Genomic DNA, 23,346 nt, shown 5'->3' on the forward strand with positions numbered 1-23,346 from the left:
TTTTCTCTCTCTCTTTCTCTCTCTCTACGTACGAGATGTTTTATTTCGTTTATAACGCTCTTTATATATTGGATCATTGTGACGTAGCTTCGAGGACTTATCGAGCGTCATAACGAAACACGGTCGACGCTGGAGTCGTCAATCACAACGATAAGACATTTTAATCGAGAGAGAAAGAGAGATGCTTAATTTAATTTCTATGAATTTATCCCCGTGCACGCACGTATAGTGGTATAGTGTATATGTAATTTCCTCGATTCGCTTGTGATCTATTATAATTTTATTTACTTTTGTCAACGAGAAAATCTCATACATTTATTGGTGCCGAATCAGACAATCAAAAAAGCAGAATCTTGGATTTTCAAATCTGTATGGAATCCATAAGTAATACTATCTCTTCATGTTTTTCTCTTGTTACTCTATTTTATACGTATGTACTTTAAATATAAAAGAGGAAGCTCGAGGCTTGCGTTTTTTGAAAGGTTCGTTTGTTTGATTTGCCAAATCTTTTTCTCTTCATTTTTTTACTCGTACACAATGTTAATCATTGGCCCGAAGGAATGGATCACGAAAGAAATGGATCGAGCTGAAGCTTCTTAATCCTCATCGATCGCTCGTAATGGACGAAACGACGCGAGATGACTATGAATTTTTAATACGATCACGTCGAAATCATTATGCCTTGTCAGCGCGATTTACAATCCTTGTCGTGCGCGCGTAATGTAAGACTTATGAGAGAGACTTCATCGTGCTTCGAATAATAATTCTTCCTATGCTAGAGCTACTTCGGATTCCCTCCTGACGACGTCAAATAAAGGTGACAAGTTGCCAAGTGCCGAAAGAAAAACATTACGCTGGAAATTAACTTGGCTTTTGTATTTTCCACTGTATTTGCACTTTAACAGCAATGTGTAATCTGACAAGATTTTTAATATTGTAACTTGTAACTATCTTAAATTTGCGATCCGATCTTGAAGAAAGATGATAATTACATTTTAATCCAAGGAAGGAAACATTTTGTTTCTCTTTCACGTCATGTCGGATTTTTAAAAATGATTCGAAATTTACGATGTACGATTTACGATGTATGATTACATCGGTAACGCGATAATATTAATGAAAATCTTGCCTATCTTAGAATTTCAAGTTAGAATTTACAATTAACAAAGTCTTTGTGTCAAATTTTTGAGAATTAGTATAAATTTTTGTTTAACGAAAAATATTCAGTATATTCTGATTTTAATTTTTTAAACCTTTAATTGTTAGAAATTTTTTTTTAATTTTAAAGAAATTTTATATTAAAAATTTTAGAATTTATGGGGAAAAAGGAAATTATATTACTATTATATTATATTTTAAATGAATTGCTTCTCCCTAACAGAAATATTTTTCATTTATATAGTTTAAACTATATTTTATTATATCAAAAAATTTTAATTTAATTAGCAATACACCAAATGTTAAAAATGTAAAAACTATGTAGTAGATGGTAAATTTTTTCTCTGAAAAAAAAAGAAAAACAAAAAATTAATCAAACATATGTTAGCACATTTTGCAAATTAATTTGCGTTTGTTTGCCGTCCGTTTTTCGAATCTGTTATTGGCTTGTGCTCAATAAACCCTTTCGTGAACAGTATTCGCTATCATGAATCCGAAGTTTTACAGGCTGCTGAAAAGATTAAAATATATTTTAAAAATTTAGTTCTATCGTGGCCGGATAACAAGGGCTTCTAGCGGCTATGTGACAAAGTAATTGGTGTTGGATTTAGTATAGCTATGATCTTTTTCAATGTGCACGTTATTACAGACCATTTTTCGGCTGCGTTGTCCTGTGATAAAAATATTCAAGAATATCTGCGGAAGAAAATAGATAAAAAAAATGTTTTTATTTATATGCAGCGAGATTATGTTATGTATAATTAATGGAGTTTCGAGTCATGCTATTACCGTAATTACCTCGATTATCATAATTATTATTATGATTATATGTTGTTTAAGCAGACGTGTTATTACAGAAATACATCGAGTAAATTAATTTTCTTAATCATGCCACAATGGGAGTTGCTATATCGTTTTAATGAATTTTTGCTTTGCAATGAATAATATATGCGATTAAATATCACAATTTAACTTTCTCTCTCTCTCTCTCTCTTATTTACTGAATCATGTTTACATATGATAATGGATAAATATGTGAATATATAAATTTTTTATATATTTTTGACTAGAAAATACATGTGAAATTCATATAGATATAATTACATTGAAAATGAGTGCAAAGTAAAAAGATTTAAGGCATTATAATATTCGTTAATATCAATAATGAATTACAGGCACAAATGTTCTTTGTATTATGCAATGTGTTAAGTACACGTCATGCGAGTATCGCGTTTAACGTTTCTTACATATCTTTAAACAGATCTTGTGCGACGCATCGAACGTTCTAGTTTCGAAGAAATTGCGCAAGAGCTTAAGCCGTACGTAAAGCCGTACCTGCTCCAAGTGCAAATGTGAGAATGTTAACACATCGTTATTGAACGCGTTCATTAACCTAATATCATTTCAGCGTGCAATATAACAATAATTATACTGTATATTTTATATTGAATTGCAGATCATTTATTTCTTTGTGTGTGAAAAATACTTTTCTATAAAATTTCTTGAAAATGAAAACGCCATAAAATTTTATTATATTTAATTCGTTAAAAATAGAAAAAAAAGTATACAAGATTCTTCCACATTCTCATTAGTTTGATGCTTAGTATGAATGTTGTATTTACATAACAAGAAATATAATTCAAATGCATTGTACTTAAAAGTGTGGTATTATTTCACTTGCAAGTTAAAATAAATGTGGTTTCTTCGCGCACATATTAATTTGTGTACTAAAAAGTCGGTAAAGTTGCAGTTAACGTAAATGCCGTTGTTTGTTTATGTGGCACGCCAGTGTATTCTTGCGCTCTGTAGGAGGTGAGGATAATATAAACGGACATTCAAGTGTTTGATTAAGCCGCATACTCTGTTTACAACTGTACAAGAGTCCGAAAAGTTGTAATGTTAATGATATGCGGAGGAATGTGCATGTTATTGTTATATAAACTTGAAGCATTTGGTTTTTCTCTTTCAATTTTATATAGTTTTATTCAATTCTCTTTGCGAATATTTATGCTAGACATTTTCAATATAATCGAATTATTATGCTACATTTTGAAAATTCATGTAACAAGATTATTATTATAACTGAAATAATGATACATGCTGATTTTTCTTCTTGGATCATACGACAATTGATATATTTCTATGTGTCCTTGTAATTCGAGACATAATTATTTTTCTATATCGACTACTAGTCTTACGTAAAACATCCAGGCTTCAGGAAATAATCAGATCGAATTTCAATCATCTTGTATCATGAGATGCAAAATATGGCAGATAAGAAAATTATGTTTTATTTTCTTGACATATTTCTAATTTACAATTCTCTAGATTTATAAATATGCATCATCATTTGTATCATATATATTTTATGTTAAATTTTGTATCGTCCTTTAATTTTTTACAATAATTTGTAAAATAAAAATTTTATTAATTAGTTATACACGTTATTCCACTGATGATAGACGCATAGCTAAAAATATCAATTAGTTAGAAATTATATATATATATATATATATATATATATATATATATTATTATAAACGAGAATTCTCGCTACGCTTTACAATAAAGCTATCTGTTTATAATTTAATGATTGTATCTTGATGCGTGTCTGATGCGGATCTGACGATGTGAAATGAAAATAGGATTCTATAAAGCATGATTGATGGGAATTAATGAAGATTGAGTACAATTTGAGTTATAGTGACATTTATCATCAAATATTGACAATTATGTTCACAATAGCAATGTATTAATCTTATATAGTCTTGCTAAAATGATTGCAATTCGTGCGGATATTTTGTAAGAAAAATATGATTTAATTTCTCTAAGTATATATATCTCTTTCGTTGACACACATTTTTCTCGGCGCAAAATTTGCCATTGAATCTAGGAATGTTTAACCAATTAAATATTCAATTCCATTGGCGCTGGCCGCTTTTCTTCCGAACAAACAAATCGGAAAAACTCCACTTCGGCTACCGATTGTACTTTGGGCTTTCTGAATATTGGAAATACATCGTCTGTTAGTCGGACAGCTTCTAATATGAAAATTATTAAAAGTCCTGCGTAAGAAAGTTAGATTAAAACCAAAGTTCAAGATCGACAGGCCCGATGTTTGCTGAGCTCCAACTTGAATCGACTCAAGTCTACGGGTTGCATTTTTCATGTAGGCATTAATCAACGTCGCACAAATCGACACCATTTCCTGGGAGGTGTATATTGAAATAGCTACCAACAATATGTTAGGGTATGCGAAAAGGTAGATTTACGATAAATATGATCAATCAAGAATTACCTGTGCACTTTGAATTTTTTTGAAAAGAGAAAACAATTTAGTTGATTCTAAAGATATTAAAATAGATTACTGGGGAAATATTAACGCGACTATGCGCGAGAATATAATATAGAAATTGCTTAAAATACTATGCATATATCATTATAAATATTAAATTATGTATAAATATTTAAAATTAGCGTATATACATCTGGTCAGCGATTTGTTATTTGTACGAATTTATCTAATGAGAAACATCAAACCGATTATAATGTCAAATCTGTGTAATAATTCTCTTTTTTATATTCTACACACATAAAAATAAATCGTGCGGAATTTTTCACAGCTCAATGTAGGACACAAAAAATGCAGCCGTACAATATCAAGCTGAAATTCTGTATATAGCGCGTAAGTAATTCTGTCGATATTTGCTCTGTTCCATACTTGTCTGCGATTTGAAGGTTTGACATTTGCGAAATTATTTCTATCGAACGCTCCGCAAACCCGTAATACACGGAATGCTGAAAATATCGCGAAATCGCGCAGATGCACACCAAACACACAACCAAATGGGAAATATACGGTGAATCTAAGTCACATGAGAGAACTTTACACACACACACACACATATATATTATGAAAGTAAATATATTTTTACGAGAGAAGGCGGAAAAGAGAAACGCGGAATGAGATCCATATGTAATCAGTCGATTCATATAAAAAATGAAGTTTTTTACATATATATATACTCCGTCTTAATATCAAAGACGAAGGCCAGGGTGCTTTGCATCATTGCATGAGTGCAGCTATAAAGGGATTCTATTCGAGTGTAAACATTTTCCGACGACGAGGAAACAATGCAGAGAAGAAAATGCAAGGATGGGAAATGTAAGCGGCAACTCATCGTTTATTTACGTGCACACTGTTCATTCTTCATCGAAAATTACAAGGAACTATATATCATTGTAACAATTTATCACAAAAGTTTAATTTTTTGGACAAGCAATATAGAAAATGAGCATTATGTAAGAATATTAATAATTGTATAAGTCCATAGTACAGATCTCTCTCAATAAATTTTATTTTTCAGTTAAATTGATATAAATTGCTAAATGGAGATTCAATTGAAATTCTGAGTAAATGCATTGCCAAGTGTACACAAAGGATCACTTCTTTACTCGCGTTCCTTTCAGTTCGGTATCGGTTCGCATGAGTCATACTCGCCTTGATTTTTAATACTCGGCAAATCGTTGGTGATATACAAAGCAAGCTTTGTAACTACCCACAACGCACAATCGCATTAACGGTAAGGTATTATTAATATCGAGGTCGCGCTCGCGATGCTATTCGTAATATTTTCGCGTACACAATTTTCTCCATTTGCGAGCGCAAGAATAAATTCTTTTTTGTCGCAAAGAAAATATTAGATTTCGCGGTATATTTTAAATACGTTTCTTGTCTAAAGATACGTTGTACGATCAAGTAATTGCCACGAGTTATTATCTGCGTGCCAATTACCAGAAGAATTGTGCTGCGATATATTACGAGAAACGCCCAGAGAATTTTAGTTGCGCGTGTGATTTGCAATCATTTCATCCGCTTGAAATCGAAGATGATATTGCGTGCAAGAAAGATATTTATAAGATGTATATTCGAGCCTATTTACGAGCGATTGTACGAGTTATTAGAGGATTATGAGAGGACGCGTATATTCGCGTTGATGCATTTTTTTGGCAGTAGATTTTTTTTTTAGCCGTTATATTTTGTTTTACGGGTCGATTGAACGTGGTTGAGTGTGAAGTAGTTTTATTCATTGCGGGAAATATTGTAAAGGCGATTAACGACTGCCCCAATTTCTCGTAAGCTTGGCCAACCGAAACGCGAAAGAGTAATTTATATTAAGCCTCTCCGCGCAGTTCTTATAATCACCGATCTATATATAATTAAGAAAATAATTTATCTTGCACAAAGTGATGTTCATTAGACAATTTGTAAAGAAAAAAATTGTACTTGCGCTACATCGGCAATTACATTAATAAAGAAAATCTAACGCACGTCATTATTTTATGTAATGCTCATTTTGCTTGTTTTTTATCAAAGAGTTGTGCGGTACTCATCGATATCGAAGTGTATCGAGAAGAAGACAGTGTGAATTTGCGTTTCGATTATTAAGTCAATTATTATTTTCCGCATCGATGAGTCATCGTCGCGCCAATATTTTTTCCGCTTCGTCGAGAAGGCGCGGCTATATATCGAAGCGGAAGTAGGGAAACTTGCTCAGGACCGAGAGAGGATAAACGCGCTATCGAGTACACTCTTTTGCTTTCTTTTATTACTGGCTTGCAAACCAACGGTGCTAGGATTTATTCGATTTGCCACCGAGTGGAGATGGTCTGAAATCGCGGATTCATTAACATATGTACGATCCAGTTATTTTCGCTATTTTCTTCTTTTTTATTGCGTTGCGATAAGCACAACGGCCCCAGGAATATTAAAATACATGAAATTCGGCCGTTTAATGTTGGCATTTTTTGGTATCGTATTCGAATAATCGATTTTGTCAATGTATAGTGCATGCAAATCTTTTTCATGAATTTAATGCAGCTTGTGAATACGTATAAATGTACATATATATATATATATATATATATATATATATATATATATAAAATGCCTTTTTCATATATGAGAAAGATCTCATAATTCGCGAATTATATATCAATATATAATTATATTGATCTGCTGCAATTTAGTATTATTGTATTATATATATATGCGTATACACTCTATCACTGCAAAAATTATAAGAATAATTTTATTTTAATCCGTAAACTAAACAAAAATGAACGTAACTAGAAGAGAAAATGTTAATTTAAAAAATTCTTTTTTAACATTGTTATTATGCCAACTAATAAGCTCTTATATATCTTTATTATTTTTTTATTAAATTCCATCAGATTATTTCTTTATATTTGTAGTAATAAATGGATTTTGGATAAATGCGATTTTAACATGATTTTTGCACGCAATTTTTAAAATTATTGATTATCTTGCCATTTAAGCTTTTGTTAACAGATCGAATAGTTAATGATGAAAAGTCGTTTGAATATATTTGATATATAATGTCGAATTTTATAAATAAACTTCTGTCTCTCGGGTTAGATGCCGAGAATAGAAAAACGCGAATTTTCCATTTCGTTCAAGCTAACTCTGTGCGAGTTGTGTATTTATTCATACCGCGCCGACGGTGCTTTACTTTTTTCAAGCTATTTGTTCCATTTTCCCACGACTACTGCTACGCTCAGCTCGTTAAGCGTGTGTAACGCGTATATGCAAACATATGCTCCAATTACTGAAGTTTGTACATAATGATCTAATTGCGGTATCGAGAAGCAAATTGGCTATGCTTCATGCTCTCCTCGTATAACCGGCCGCATATCGGCCGATGGAACATTTTAGTGTATGCTGCTGGGTATCCATACGAACTGGGAGGCTCATATAGCATAGAGCTGGAGCATCGTATACGAGCTGAAGACGCTCATACTAAAATATTCATGCTTCATAAGAGGGGGAGCGTCATGCGCCGGCCGTTTCCCCGAGAGCGATGTAAAATCGCGAGAGCGCGTGCGAGAACGAGCCTTTCGCAAATTTACATGAGATATCCGAGGGAATCTTAAACGAATCTACTATCAACGCGGTAACGATTTCGCGATGAGACCCGGAAATTCGTCCGACCGAAGGTTGTCGAAACCGAGGGATAAACCGCTGGGGGGGAATGTTGCTTGTACAAGATCGGGATATTAGTAGGAATTAACGGGCATTAGTCGAATGAGGTATTACTCAATTAGAGAGTATTCTAATGCCCATTTAACTCTTAAATCATCAAGAACATCAAATGCCGTTTCATTGTGTAATGATTATCACAATTCGATCACTTAGCATTACCATTAGTATTATTAGCAAATTTAATACGTATCGGCGTGTATATTGCCTATATATTTTCTCTCTATATTATCGCGAATCGGAATTACTATCAAATTACTCTATTATTATGGAATTAGCATGTAAGCTTTTGAACAGCGAATTTCCTTTCTCGATTAAAGCGACCTTTGTGAATCTGGAGCGTAGTTACATCCACGTGTATCGTTATTCGACTCGACGTCAAGACGATAACAATTTTATGATGTAATAATGATAAACTCATTTACGGACATCTTCTCACAGTTTGCGACGCTTCTTTGCTCTTCGTCCCGAAGAGCCTGCGCGAGAGACGTTATTTTATTGTCCAGGACAATGCCACGCGCAATTTATTTCGGATACTGGAATTCTCTGCGGAACGAGACGCTTCGAGATAGTGTATCGATTATTCACAGTGTCACGCGTTTTCACAATGCGTAGCGGAATAACTATATCGATGTTGCCGCAGATAATCTTTCATTCGGCGTACCGTTACGAGCTTGTAGAAGTCATTTGTATAACGAATCGCTGACGGTTGTTCGTTCGTGCACAATCGATTTGGTACACCGAGGTATACGGAGTCGTTTGCAAACCAGAAACTTTTCGAACTGTTTTCGTACTGCCTCCGTAATTTCCTCATCCAATATTCAAAGAAAATATTTGCTCGAAGTAGTCATCTGCTTTTGAAATATTCATTTATTTTTATTTATATGATATGTGATATATTACACAGACGAACGATAAATTTTATACTCTTTATTTCAATTTTGTTTCAATAATATTAAAACAATTTTTATTTATATACGATGACTTGAATTATTATTTAATTTAATGTCTTATACGATTTTAATATCGTTGTTTTGGTGAATAGAACCTCGACGGTAGATCGTCTCTATCGCGGTCGTACAATGCGACCGGCGTTTCTCGAATGCCAATATGACGGATTTCCCCGGGGGTTGCAAACTACTTGCGGAGTGAAGGCACGTATGCATCGATAGTGGCGATCTATCGGTTAATGTTAATACGCACACGTGTCAGAATTGGTTCCTGTTGTTAGAGCACATTCGCATAATAGTTGACATTTCTGACTCTTGTCCCCAAACGCCGATGTTCAAGGCGCAGCGAATGATCAAAGAATTTGCATATACAAATATATATATATATATATATATATATATATATATATGTAAAAGGAGATTGCCGTTGTGTATAGTTCGCGCTATTCTATATCGACCGTACCATCTTATTGAGCCTTTTCATGCTGGTTTCGAGTAAAGAGGAAAAGCACATTGTAACCATAAGTGATCTCATTCGATATTTCTTGGAATAAAAATTGATTCACTAACAAATGCGTGAATATGCATAGTAATAATATCGCTTTTTATTGGCCTTAGCACTTTTCTTTTCTATTATAATGAAAAGCACATAAACGATATAAATATATAAATAAGTACTTTGTAATATCACTGCATTAAAATCATATATATCGTCAAGAATAACGACTAGAACGTAATATTTTGTAGATATTTTTAAATTTATTAATTATAATTGTTGCTCTATAATATATATATATATATATATATATATATATATATATATATATATCTTTCTCTCTCTCTCTCTCTTTATTAATTTTTAATTTCTCTCATTAATATAGAAATCTTTTCATAGAAATTAAATTGTCCGAAATTAATACTTGATTGTTAGTCTCAGCAGTCTCTCGTGTAATATCTATAAGATTAGAAATAGCAATTATTTTAAAATGAATAATTCTCTTTACGGACAATTATATTCCTTCCGCAAATAAATAATAATAAATATGGCTATTATTTTGAGAAGATTAGATCATATAGAGATTGACTTATTTCTATTCTCTAAATAATTGCACAATTGATTTATTTTATTATTAATGCATTTATTATATTAATTTTTTAGTTAGTCTTTTGCAAGCATATTTTGAATATTTTTATTTTGCGAATATTATAAATTTTTTATTTTAGCACATCTATGTACCATTTTTGTGTGTACTTTTTATTTCTTACGGTTTTCTTATACAATTTCTATTTTTAGCTAACATCGCGTTATGTTGTATATTTCATATTACTTATACAAACAGTTTATAAAAAAAGATGAATGTGTACATTTATTTGTGGAAAAAGCAATCACAATAATTAAAATGACACTAAAATAAATATAACGGTGAGTTTAAAATCACATGTGATAATTAAATAAATATAAAATATTTTGTTTTGTGCATTAAATTAAAATGATTATAATTAAAAAACGAACAATTTATTATATTACAACAAAAATAAAGTAATTAATTTATGTTTGCTTGGCTTAATTTCATCTTTTATTATTATTTCTGCATAGAAAAAAAACTTATTTTTTTATAGTAATTGATAAAAATTGAGGAATAGTGAGATTTACTTACTTTAAAATTATTATAAAAAAATTACTAATAAATGACCTTTGGCCCAATTAAATAAAATTTCAATTTATATAAATATATAATAACTCAAAATTAATAGAATGTACATTTTTATATTTTAAAATGTGATTATATATATATAAAATTTCTTCTCTAGTAAGATGAACTAGAGGAATGAAATTATATAATTGATTTGTAAAATGTAGCATTCTTAGGCACGTGTTGAAAAAAGAGAAAACTGCGAAATTATTTAGAATTAAATGATGTGACGATTTCGAAATTTTATCCTTATGAAACCATTACGTTCAATGTTTTAAAAATAATATAGAAACTTCTCTCTCTTTTTTATCGCGTTTCCTTACATTTTTCCAGTTTAGCAATAATACACGTAGAGTGCGCACTCGCATAGAGCGGATTTGCGCCAGATAATTTTCAAGGGATCATTACGCATTGTAAAAGGGCGACAATCTGTTCGCGGGATAAGAGATGCTATAAAGATGGCTGAGATGTATATGCACGAAAGTGGTCATGACGTTTTTACGTTTTCTCAGGTAATTTCCGATATATAAAGTTTAACGTGCTTTTCATGCGCAGACGTGAGTAAGGACAGTCCTATATATCTCATCTTGTCAATTTTGGTTTAATTTGAACCCTCGGCGCCCGATATGTGTGTCTCGAGCACTGATGGCCGACACGTGCAACGGCAATTTCTCAAGAAACTTTAGAATCCCCAACTTCGCTCGACATGAAAATTCCGTGCTGAGTGCGAGATGAAGCAGAGTTGTTTTCTCCTTTTCGACTGCACTATTGCACGGGCACGTTCTACATTAGAGAGAGTCTCATGCAAAAGTTGACGCTAATCGACGTGTCATCCCATTACGATTGATCAATGCTTTCTGAAATTGGCGCGCTTAAATTGTCGGACAAAACGTGCATGTTAATTCTATAATGATTTTATTAAATAGTAATTTTCAGTAGAATAATCAAATTAATTAGAACATAGTATATACATTAAATACATATAGTAAGTTTTAATAGAATAAAATATATAGAATATTCCTGACAACTTTAAATAATCCCGAAAAATCTTAGATTTTACTTTATTGGGCAGAATCGAATATTTAATATTTAATAATGAAATAATATTCTTGATACACGCATCGGATATTATTATAATGTATACCTAATATTTATATTTATTATTTGATATTTATTCTTATTATTATGCATTTTTATTTACTTAGCAAATTTTTAAAATTTTGATAATATAGGATAGCGTAAACATTAGCAATTAGCAACTTTAGTGGTCGAATGCACTTTATCTTTTTGAACACTAAATAGTTGGCATTATTAAAATATGAAATAAAATAGTGATAAGTAGCATTTTTATTGAGATATTTTATATAACAATTTATTTAAATTATTTTATATAATATTATCATATAAAGAATTTTATTTATATACCATTTTATTTAATACATCAACGATTTACATATTATAATACGTGAGATTTATCGTATATTGATTGATGATACAAATGTGGTTTCATTACATCGTAAATTTGTAACAAAATTGGAGTGAAAAATGCAACAGATTAAATAATATGATGCTTAAATAAAGAATCATCTTTGATGATACTTTATTATGTTATTATTATCGCGCAACAAGTACAAATTTTATAAAGACTATTACTTTGATACAGTGAACGAGATGATTTTTCCTATAAAGGGTACTTTAAACGATATTATGAACGACATAGTTTCATATCGACAGAAATATGTTCTAATTGGCTGTTCACAAAGGCTTCCAACATTTCATGAACGCATATGACCCGTAAGTACCGCAACAGGTCTATATCGGTATATCGCATCAACAAATACGCGGTCGAGTGCTTTTTCATGTGATACTGCTATTTCTCGAATTGATGCGATTAAGTGATTCAATTTCATTATTATGAGTTTCGTCATTCTCTTTCGAAGAATTTAACTTATTCACAAAAATTTGATGAGATTTTAAATTATTTATAAATTTCTCTCTCTCTCTCTCTCTCTCTCGATTAATTGGTTAAACAAACTCACTTCGAGTGAATTTTAAGATGGAATTATTTTTTTATTGTATTTCAATAATATTTCAATAATAGAGTAGAAGCATTGTTGCTATACGCAACATTCAGTTATTTGTATTAAAGAATAAAGAGCAAAATAGAATAATTTGCTGCACTTTTGCAGAATCGCTATTGTGCATATTATTCCCTATGCAAACAAAGCGAATCATAATTACAAGGGCATTTCATGATTTTTGTTTTCCAACAAAGCTGTCGGTGGTGATGTTATCCTTTTATATAGCGTTATATATCAACGTGCTTATCCAGAAATTCTATATAAGCTTTTTCAGCGTTTATTACCATCATTAGTGGAATGCTTTCTCGAGAATTTAGAGCTTTACAGTTTGCTATTCTTGGTCTATTAATCACTATTTTATTATCTCGTGCAACATAGCTCATGAGAGAATATATAGAAAAAGAGATATATATATATATATATATAATCACGCGTACAGTTATTGTAATCGAATATTTTATTAGTTCTGACAGGATGATATTTATATATCCGCTGACATTTATTATACGCATAGATATTAAGATAACCAATAGCTGCATTTAATGCAATCATGTGCAGCTACAGTTTTATTCGTTTAGATTCAGTTATACATGCGAACATATTCTCGAGGCGCGCACGACCATCTCTATGGAAACTTGCTCGAGTGGCGTAAATCATGGACGAAGGTTAAAGGTTTCCGATAATCCTCCATATATCACGCGAGTGGCACAGGTTTGAATTAACGTAAATGCGGTTTTCGTCCTCTGAATCCGGTAATTGTTGTACTTCTGGTACCTAGAGACAGTGGTTTCGTCACTCGTTCTGTTACTCGGTACTAGTTCTCTCGTTATATTACTCTTAATCTATCGAGAATTTCCTGCATACTCTACGGTTATGTACTTGAATTTTGAAACGCGCGTATGCATGCGTCAGGTCGGCAGGTCAGTTTCTCGATGTGCGCTGAAATTCAAAATAATTAAAACCGGAGAGAGGAAACAATGATATAGTGATTTTGATCAAGATTTTGTTAAAAACGTTCATTAACATCGGAGAATAATTTCCTATATTCGATTAAAATTAATTTTTAATACGATATATAGTAAAATAATACGATAAAAATAAACTTTTGAAATAATATTCAGTATTTGTAAACTTATATATAAAATATGCAATGTATATATTATTTTTATAATGTATATATATTTGATATTAAACAACTGTTAAATGACAAAAATTTACGCGGGATTTTACTTGCACAATAAAAAGCGCATAATTGGCCAACCAATGATCGAGTTCGAAGTTCTAATAGTAAAACTGTGATTGGAAAATGCCGTTCTTTATATGCAAAAGAGATGAAAGTGAAGACATTGAGCGAGTTAACGATTCTGAATATTCATGCAGGTATTTGCATATTTCGCAGTACAGGGTATTGATTTGTTTTGTGTTTTCTTAACATCGTGTTTCACTTATCAGTTAATGCTTCTTGCTTATGACATAGCAAAAAATGTTACAACATATCTAACATAAAATGTAAGAACAGATTTTTTTATTTGTTATAAAAAAATTAGCCGATTTTATGTACATGTTCAAAAATTAGATCTTATCACTAACAGAATGTAATTTCCGTTACGTCTGTCAATATATTTTATTGTGCACAACAAGCAATATAATTAGCTTTATTTCATTTTGATATTTAAGTTGCGATGAGAAGTACGAATAAATATTTCGTTCTGACGGGTACGATAACAAATACGTACCCTTGTTCCGTGCTCGTTGCATGAATTCATCTATAAAATTGGTAATAATGGGTGACATCAGAAACAATGTACACATCTATTGTGTCTCGAAGAGAAAAGACATCGCACAATAATAATGCGTTGCGAATTGCATAGTGAACGATATTGCGAGTGTATGCAAACTACGTACCGCTTACGGCGGTAGCTCGCGAACGAGTGCGTGTCGCGCCCTTTTTTATCATTCCCGAACTCGCAAAGTTGCGTGCGGTGGCCTCGTTGCAACGTCCGGTATATTTAAAGACAGTCCTCAGACCGGTTCGATAAAATTATATACCGACTCTCCGGTGCGCTACCGGACACAGCGATACTTCGCATATTAAGCATCAGTTTCACAGGACATCGAACAATCACGATATCAATCCTGACGCCGCGTGGCGATATTATTAGTCTCGGCAATGACAGCGCAGCATTGCATCGTATCGCGACGTGGTTAGAGGAATATCGAATGTCACGGCGGGATATCACGCGGGCATTCATTCGAACGATAGAGAACAGAACCGCACGAGCGATCCATTGTTTAATTGCGGTCATGTATAGGAAGAGTTAGTTAATTGTTTTGTTAATAAGCATGTCGGACAACACCACGGAGAATTTATCGCGGTCTATCATCAAGGTTTAGCCGAACGGGCGCATTATTCGTTCTAAGTGGTTTGCCCCGAAGCTTTTGTTTCGAAGCATATCATTGCTGGAATAATGTATTCACATATTTATACTTCGACAAGTAGATTAAGTCGATTATTTTCGATCAAATATCTTCCCGATTATTATACATAATAAAAAAAAGTTATGCTCATGTAATTTATATATACTGTGAGAATACTATTCTCTATTTCATATAAGCGCGAACTTTGCTTTCTACTGATGTGCTCGGCTACATAATTTCAATCTTCATGTTATTAAACTTTTCTCTAAAATTATGCGCTGTTCGATATGCTATATACTATATATATATTTATGTGTATATATATATATATATATATATATATATATATATATATATATATATATAGTCAACGCAGTGACTTTCGCATATACGTGGGAACGACGAATTGCAATCGCACTCTTATCGCTCCAGGGAATTTCCGAAAAACTTTTAAATCTACAAACGAATCTAGAAATAGGAAATTCTGTAGTAATGAATGTCTGTAAGGTGCACCTTCCTTTTTAAAATATACACGATTGAAAAAGACCTTGATCGATAGAGAGTTAAATAGAAAGAGAGAGAGAAAGAAATTTTTTACTTTTATTATATATGTACTATAGTTTATATATATATATATATATATATATATATATATATATATATAAACTTATATTAATCTTTTGAGGTAGATTATCTGAATATGATGAAATATCTGACAAAAATGTAACACAATAAAATGATTTAAATATCTGGCTCTCCACATAAACGGTTAAAATTAAACATGAGCAACGACGTCTCTTTCATAATGTTCCATATTTCCAATTAAATGCAAAAACTCATAGTACATTTTACTTTGATATTTTTTTAATGAACGCGACAATATGCAGCTAACTATTTACTAAAAGAAGAACTATTGCTCATTTTACAGAAGCATCATCTGTAAATAATGCACACCGTTTCTCTATTAAAAGTATACGTACGTCGCGAAAGAGGAGGGAGGGGGATTGATATTTTATTTGATGTCCACTTGCTTTAAAGTTTTAATGTTGCCACAAGACAGAATTTTCTATGATCATTACTGAGTCATATTGCGGATCGTAGCAAAAAGATATATTGATAAGATACTTTATTATTGTCTACTATGTACAGTAGATTATATAACAATTCTAGCGTGTATATTTATTTCTTTGAATTTTTGTTTGACTTTATTTTGCAATAATTTTTTTTACATGTGATATAATTTCTCAAAATTTATTGAGGATAATTTTTATTTGATTTTAATTAACATTTGTTCATTTTTAGCGCAAAATTATGCGGTAAATTTGAGAGAGAGATATTTAAAAATATACATGTATATAATTTAGAATGTATTTCGCACAACGACATTTTTCATTCTCCGTTACTGAGAAACTTTTGAGCGAAACTAGTTTCTTTCAAGATCTTCATACAACTTGCAAGGGTGATATCAAGTTGTTAGCCCCCTTCCCAACGAAAGAGTGCATCATATCGCAATGCAACCGAGAAGAAAGTCTCTGAAATGTAAGACAGGAGCAAAAAAAAGCAACTTTACATGTATTTACATAAAAATGAAAGAAAAGTGGAGTCTTAAATATATATATACATGGCTCTCTTTTATATAAAAATTTATTATATACTCTTACATGCAATAGTGTGATTGAAATTTTTTCAGTTTATCAGTTTGACAGATGCAACGACAAATGATAATCAGAATTTATAAAAAAGACGCGTTATTTATAAAAGATAAGTAACCTTTCAGAGATAAGTCGATCATAAAATCAAACCCGCACGCGATCTGATGCATATAGTTATCTTGTGTGTATATATATATATATATATTTATCTTTTCACACGCTATATAGTATCTGTATACAAGAGATACTGACTTGCTTTTAGGAGGCAAGCGTATGTTTGTAGACGATAAGATAACTTCGTACTCGGAAAAGCTTACGGATTGATATAAGTAGAAAAGTATTTTAAAATCTATAGCAATATAAAAGGAAAGTAATAAACAAATTTCTATTCTAAATGTAATTATATTTGTGGGCAATTTACATGATCAAACTTTACGTCCAGTTAAAGCTAATTTCAATAACCGTAAGAAGATGAGAAATACGATATGATACTGCAGCATAATTGTATTTTCCAATGTATTTCTTATGTATAATTAACCGATCTAATTATTACGTACGACATAATACATTGTTGTAGAACAAACAATAACGATACATTGTTTAACATTTTGTACAATACGTGGCTTTCTTGATTCGTGCTCTCTTTTTCTCTCTACCTTTTTCTTTCTTTCTTTTCTTTCTCGAGTATTATATAATATTATTAAAAGAGAATAATATTCTCTCTCTCTTTATTTTTAAAAAGTGATTGCAACTAATGTCATTTATGTAGCAAACGACATCTTTTTGATATAAAATAACGATGCGACGAAATCTATTACTTCAAAAAAGTTAAGGTGTTTCGACATATTAATAAATCACTCGTATGTATCTGCATACGACGCGTAGTAACGTAGGGACTTTCATGTAGTTTTACGGATTTTAAACTTTTCAGTGGGGCAATTTATAGTATATAGTTTATAATAAAGTTGTTACAACGTAAGCATGGAAAATATTATAGATCTCGAATCGAGGAGAAAGAGAAAGATCTTATTAAAAAGAAACTAGATAAAAAATTAAAAAAAAAAAAAAATGAAAAATAGTATACCATACAGAAGATCTTTATGGATATTTATGAGAATCCAATTTAAGAATGCAGCTTTCAGCGAATCACAAAATTTAGCATTTCAATACATGCTATCTTCTTGTTCAATACGGGTACATCTTTCTATAAATAAATGTTATTTTTAAGGGTGAGGAAGCATAAACGCAGAGCACGATTTACTTCCTCTTCGTTTGCTGCACGGCAGCATTTAATTATTCAAATTACGCGCGTGACACAGTTCCTTGGAAATAGCTCTTATATCTAACGGAGTCGCGCTTCTCGCGTCGAATTTCTCAAGATGAAGGAGAACATCTGAAAAACTGCAGAAATCTTCTCGACCTGCGAACAAGACAATGCACTTTCTCGCTCGTCCCTCGTATTATCCGTTCACCGCGTACGGTCTCGCTATTATAGCTTTTACTAAATCGGTTTTGCATAATCCCGTTTGAAATCGGTTTTACTCTGAGGATTCAGAGCGGATTGTACGTGCCGAATTTTTTGCGCGCTTTACTTCGACAAGTATAGAGAGAGAGACCGCTATGTAAATTATACTTAGTATATTTACATCTTAATTTATGCCTTATTAAATTAGGTATGAAATTTACATTTTGTACGAGTATATTACATGGCATTATATAATTGAGACATTTGTATGACAAAGCAAATTTTACGTAGAGTTATTAACAATTTTCGTATACATTCGAATCTTGTTATCTTTAGTTCATTCAACCATTAATTTTTTCCACATTACTCTTATCCGATTATCTTATCCGATCACAAATTATTTTTATGCCATTTTCGACTCGTATACCTGTTACGCTAATACGTTCGTACCGTATGGTCGTAGAGATATATGTATTGAAGAGAAATTTATGTTGTGTTGTATGCTTGTTAAGATATATACGGAACGTTCAGTCTCTATTGTCTGATCGAATCAACTGCGAAAGAGCGAGCGTAGTTGGCTGGAAATTCTCCGAGGCTCGATATAAATTCTCGACTATTGGTTGTGCAGGAGAAAATCAGATTAAGAAGTACAGAACGATTAGCAATAACGCGTGGAGGAATTTTTTGCGCGATACCGTGGACGAGGAAGGCGGCGAAAGGCGAGATGAAATCGATAGGATTAGTGAGATCGTGACAAGGGTGGTGGTTCCCCCTATGCGCGCCAATACGGCAGGAAAACTCGCCGCTCTGCCGAACCGGAATTCAGGCTGCGCCGCATCCGCGTGCAACCGCAGCTGAAATTACGCAGCAAACGCACGTCTACCTTGCTCCGCGACTCTACGTTCTACTATGCATATTACCGTAATAATCCATAAACAGCAGCGTCATCGCTGGCGTTTGGCATTATCGGATTTGTAAACTGGCCGACGTTTGTGACGCGGTACCGTAAACTCATTGACGTTCAAATATTCTCTTCCTCTCTTTCCCCCGTCTCTCTTCAATTTCCAGCTCTTCGATTCTCTCCGTCGTTTGTACTGTAATCGCGCGGCTGTGCCGGCATATATGCATACTGATGCACGCGGATCGACATAGTTGTCTCCGTTCTGCGGAGCAATTCGTGGGTTATCTACGTGAAATTGCGGAGTCTTGCGCGAAACGATCGGATTCCGACGATGCGCTGACCTTAATTTCATCAAACGTAATTTCACAAGCGATACTGGCAGATGACGGTCGTAAATAGTTGAAGGCTCTGATTCGCCTATAGATTACCGAAGTTATAGATCAATTATACAAATTGTAAATCAGATTTGGCAGGAATATTAAACGATCTGTGTATATACAGAATTTACGTTTAATATAATATTGGATGTTATTCAAATGTAATTTTATTATATTAAATATTAGAATTACTTATATATAAATAGACAATTTAGTTAGTTTTCTATTAAAATTTGTTGGCATTTTGAAAAATACAAAATACAAATACAAATATTTTATGTGTGTGTGTGTGTGTGTGTGTGTGTGTGTGTGTGTGTGTGTGTGTGTGTGTGTGTGTGTGTGTGTGTGTATAATATATATAATCACTATCGTTAACGGTGCATGTAATTTTGCGTAATTTATGGGCGACGATTTACTCCTCGTGACTAGTTCCTAATTAGCGACGCGTATGAAATTTCAGCGGAATGAGAAGTGAACCATGAAGGTTGAAATTACATAGGTGCTCTTACGTAGGACAAGTCGGCCGCTTATCGATTAAGGTTAGATCCATGGGCTGCGATTATATTGAATTACTGCTGGAAATTATTTTCGCAACAAAGAGTTTACTATATACTATATACGTTACAATATGGATCGCGATTTTCCGAATTAAAATTATTTAATTACAGCCGTGTTACATGATATTATTATTGCTAAATATATCAAGTTTTATTTTTATTCGATAAAATCCAATTACGTAAACAAAGTCAGTACGATATAACTTTCTCGGGCAATAATTTATCGAATTTATCACTAAACTTTTAGATTCGGCAGTTACGCCCTTATACAGTTGCATCGTATGCGTTTACGGGATGACTCGACCAGATTGCAATTTCCTGGCCTTGGCGGGGTGTCAAAGTTCCGATGTTATCCAAGTTTGTACCATTTCCTTAGCGCTGCCAGCGTCCCGGAATTACGATCGAATTTCAAAGTATCGATACGCGCAACATAACTTCTTGAAATATAGCCGGGAATATTTTTTAATCAAGCATATATTTTGCGGCCATTCGCGAATGACATCCGAAAAATACGTTTGAGGCAAAAAATAGTTTTCACATGTTACGCCGAGATCCGGCGGAGCGTGAACGTCATTGAAACACATTTCCTAATGTGATGGCACGATGTTGGATATTTATTTTTGTTGGGGCGAGAACGCCTCTCGCGTAGAGGCGATCCCCGATGCACGTGTGCGATGAGATACGAGTCCAAAGTGTCGTAAGCCCGGCGATGGAAAGAGCTACGGGCACGTACGCGTTTTAAGCGAGTTTCAAGTTAGAAACCCGAATGAAAACTGTGATTTCGGGGCCCCACGAGGAAAACGCGAAGGACTTTGGAGGAAATCGCGAATCACGTACGGTTGTGTAAGATATCCGCCGGCGCAGGTAACGGGAGAGTAGGTAGGTATATATCCCCAGACAAAGTGGAGAGATACGAAAAGTATGTGGCCGCGGTGAAATTACGACGATCGACCGATATATATACATATATATATATATATATATATATATATATATATATATATGTATGTATGTATGTATATGCATAGTTAACGTATCAAGCTGTAACTTGGACCGAGCGAGCGTTATCCGCGTAACAAAATAATTCAGCAGCTTTACTCTGACCGCGAGCGTTGCGCACCGTTACGCCGACTATTAATTATTGTCTCGAATAATTTTATCGCATGTCTGACCGACATTGTAGCGCGACGTAACGTCCCACTGACTGATAACATTTGATCCGGACTGGCAGGTTGATGTTATTGATACTAGCGACATAAAAATGCGTTCCCACCATTTACAGACGTGAACGATTAAGCGAGTTTAATCGATGGATTTACGCGACCTTTATCCGCCGCGTAAATTCTGCTACACGAAATTGGCAATTAGTTGGCCACCGTGTCTTTGCGAAGTCCTGCACCGGAAGCATTTCAGGATAAATAATTGCCAATTCCGCCATGTCTCGCGAAAGGATTGGAGTCGCCACGTGGCAGGTCATTCTCTTTCATTTACGAGAACAAACAGCACGTAATTTGACCGCATGGTGGGAAGGCAGATCGCGTATATTATGTTAAGGCCTTGCTAACATATAAAAACATCGACTAATTGTCCGGTATATATACGGTGTATTCCTCATAAAAGAATTTTAATTCTCTTAATCTCAAGAAATAATCCCCATTCCATATCATTAATTTGGATTAAATTTTATGTACATAAGTCTCCATAAAACTTATCAAATTGAGATTGAGAGCTTTAATAATTATATTTTATAAATATAATTATATATTATCACGTAATCGTAATTATAAATACTTAACAATTCAAAAATGTAATTTACGATTCGGCCAGCAAAAATTATTCTTTCAATATTTTCTTTACCATTTTTATCATATTGTATGATTACGAAAGAAAACAGATAAAGAAAGAAACTCGCGGATCTAACAATAAAAGTGAGATTAATACAAACATTACTCAAGATAGAAGACATCTTCTTTAAGGATATATTTTTTAATTTAATCGAACTTGTGTATGTACCTCCCAGCGTTCAGAGCGCTTTCGAATTTCCGCTCATACAAACACAGGTTTTCGCGAAAAGCATTCTTTTCTACAATATACTCTGCGAATATTCGGCGAATGTGTGGGAAATGTATTTTCCGGTATATTTCCATCGTGATTCATTCTTCTCGCATCCATTCTGCTTTTATTTCTTGGCTCTGCACTCTTTAGTCGCGAAAAAATTTAACTTTTCTCTTTCGATATACACAGAGGATTTGACAGTTACTTTTAGTAATCGAACATTCGAATAGAAGGTGCACACAAAGAAGCAAATTATTACGTCAATTTGTTAATGAATACAATTGACCTGTCATAATTAATTTACAATGTAAAAATATCTTAACGCACTTATGAAATTTATATTTCTTAATGATACGCAATGGTTGCGTAAATGAATGCGAAAAGAATTTATTTATCGGTTACGATCTCATTAAATGTCAACGAGTTCATAAATGCGCATGGAGTATGTCACTGCAATTATAATAAGTATACATAAAATCTACAATTTTTTTAATTACAGCGAAAGATTGCAACATTTTATTTTAACACTTCTGGTCTGATAAATGAAGCGCTAGATTTTCTCGACGAAAATTATGTATATAATAATATTCAAGGGAAAAATGTCTTAAAAATTTCTTAAAATCTCTTAAAAGTTTTACTTATACAAAGTTGTATAACTTGCCATCATGTCTATATTTTTGAGATATACTTTATTTGTTTAGATTTCATTGTTGAGATCGCGAGGCGACAATATTATCTGCGTTCGATGTGGAATTGCAATTCAACCATTTGAAATCGCGACGAAACACAGGTATGTTGAAATTAATTTTCTCAATACGAGGATGGATAGAATATATCGATAACATTCTTTAGCGAATATCCCGATTTCGGAGCTTTTGTCTACAATGCATGAGTGTTTCTTTTGTCTCTTTTAAAAGCATCCGCGCTCGTCGAATAGAATTTTTTTAATGTACTATGCGATGCATATAAAACACGAAG

The 23,346-nt window shown here is 32.8% G+C and overlaps 2 protein-coding genes across 6 annotated transcripts in view; one reads left to right on the plus strand and one right to left on the minus strand.

Annotated features, from left to right (window-relative positions):
* The window catches only part of LOC126850526 (synaptotagmin-10-like), a 132,361-nt gene extending 121,197 nt beyond the window's left edge, over positions 1-11,164 (minus strand). The window contains exon 1 of the mRNA XM_050593668.1: positions 11,156-11,164. The gene's annotated coding sequence lies outside the window, so the exon portion shown is untranslated. The remainder of the gene's footprint in view (positions 1-11,155) is intronic.
* Positions 1-23,346, plus strand: part of LOC126849935 (leucine-rich repeat-containing protein 24-like) — a 186,075-nt gene that overhangs the window by 7,409 nt on the left and 155,320 nt on the right. For 3 of the 5 annotated variants that reach the window (XM_050592366.1, XM_050592405.1, XM_050592386.1), the window contains exon 2: positions 23,070-23,158. The exons of the other annotated variants lie outside the window; for them this stretch is intronic. The gene's annotated coding sequence lies outside the window, so the exon portion shown is untranslated. The remainder of the gene's footprint in view (positions 1-23,069; positions 23,159-23,346) is intronic. 5 annotated transcript variants of the gene reach the window in all.

The sequence above is a fragment of the Cataglyphis hispanica genome, chromosome 1 (genome assembly GCF_021464435.1).
Source record: "Cataglyphis hispanica isolate Lineage 1 chromosome 1, ULB_Chis1_1.0, whole genome shotgun sequence".
In the NCBI taxonomy this organism is placed as follows: Eukaryota; Metazoa; Arthropoda; class Insecta; order Hymenoptera; family Formicidae; genus Cataglyphis; species Cataglyphis hispanica.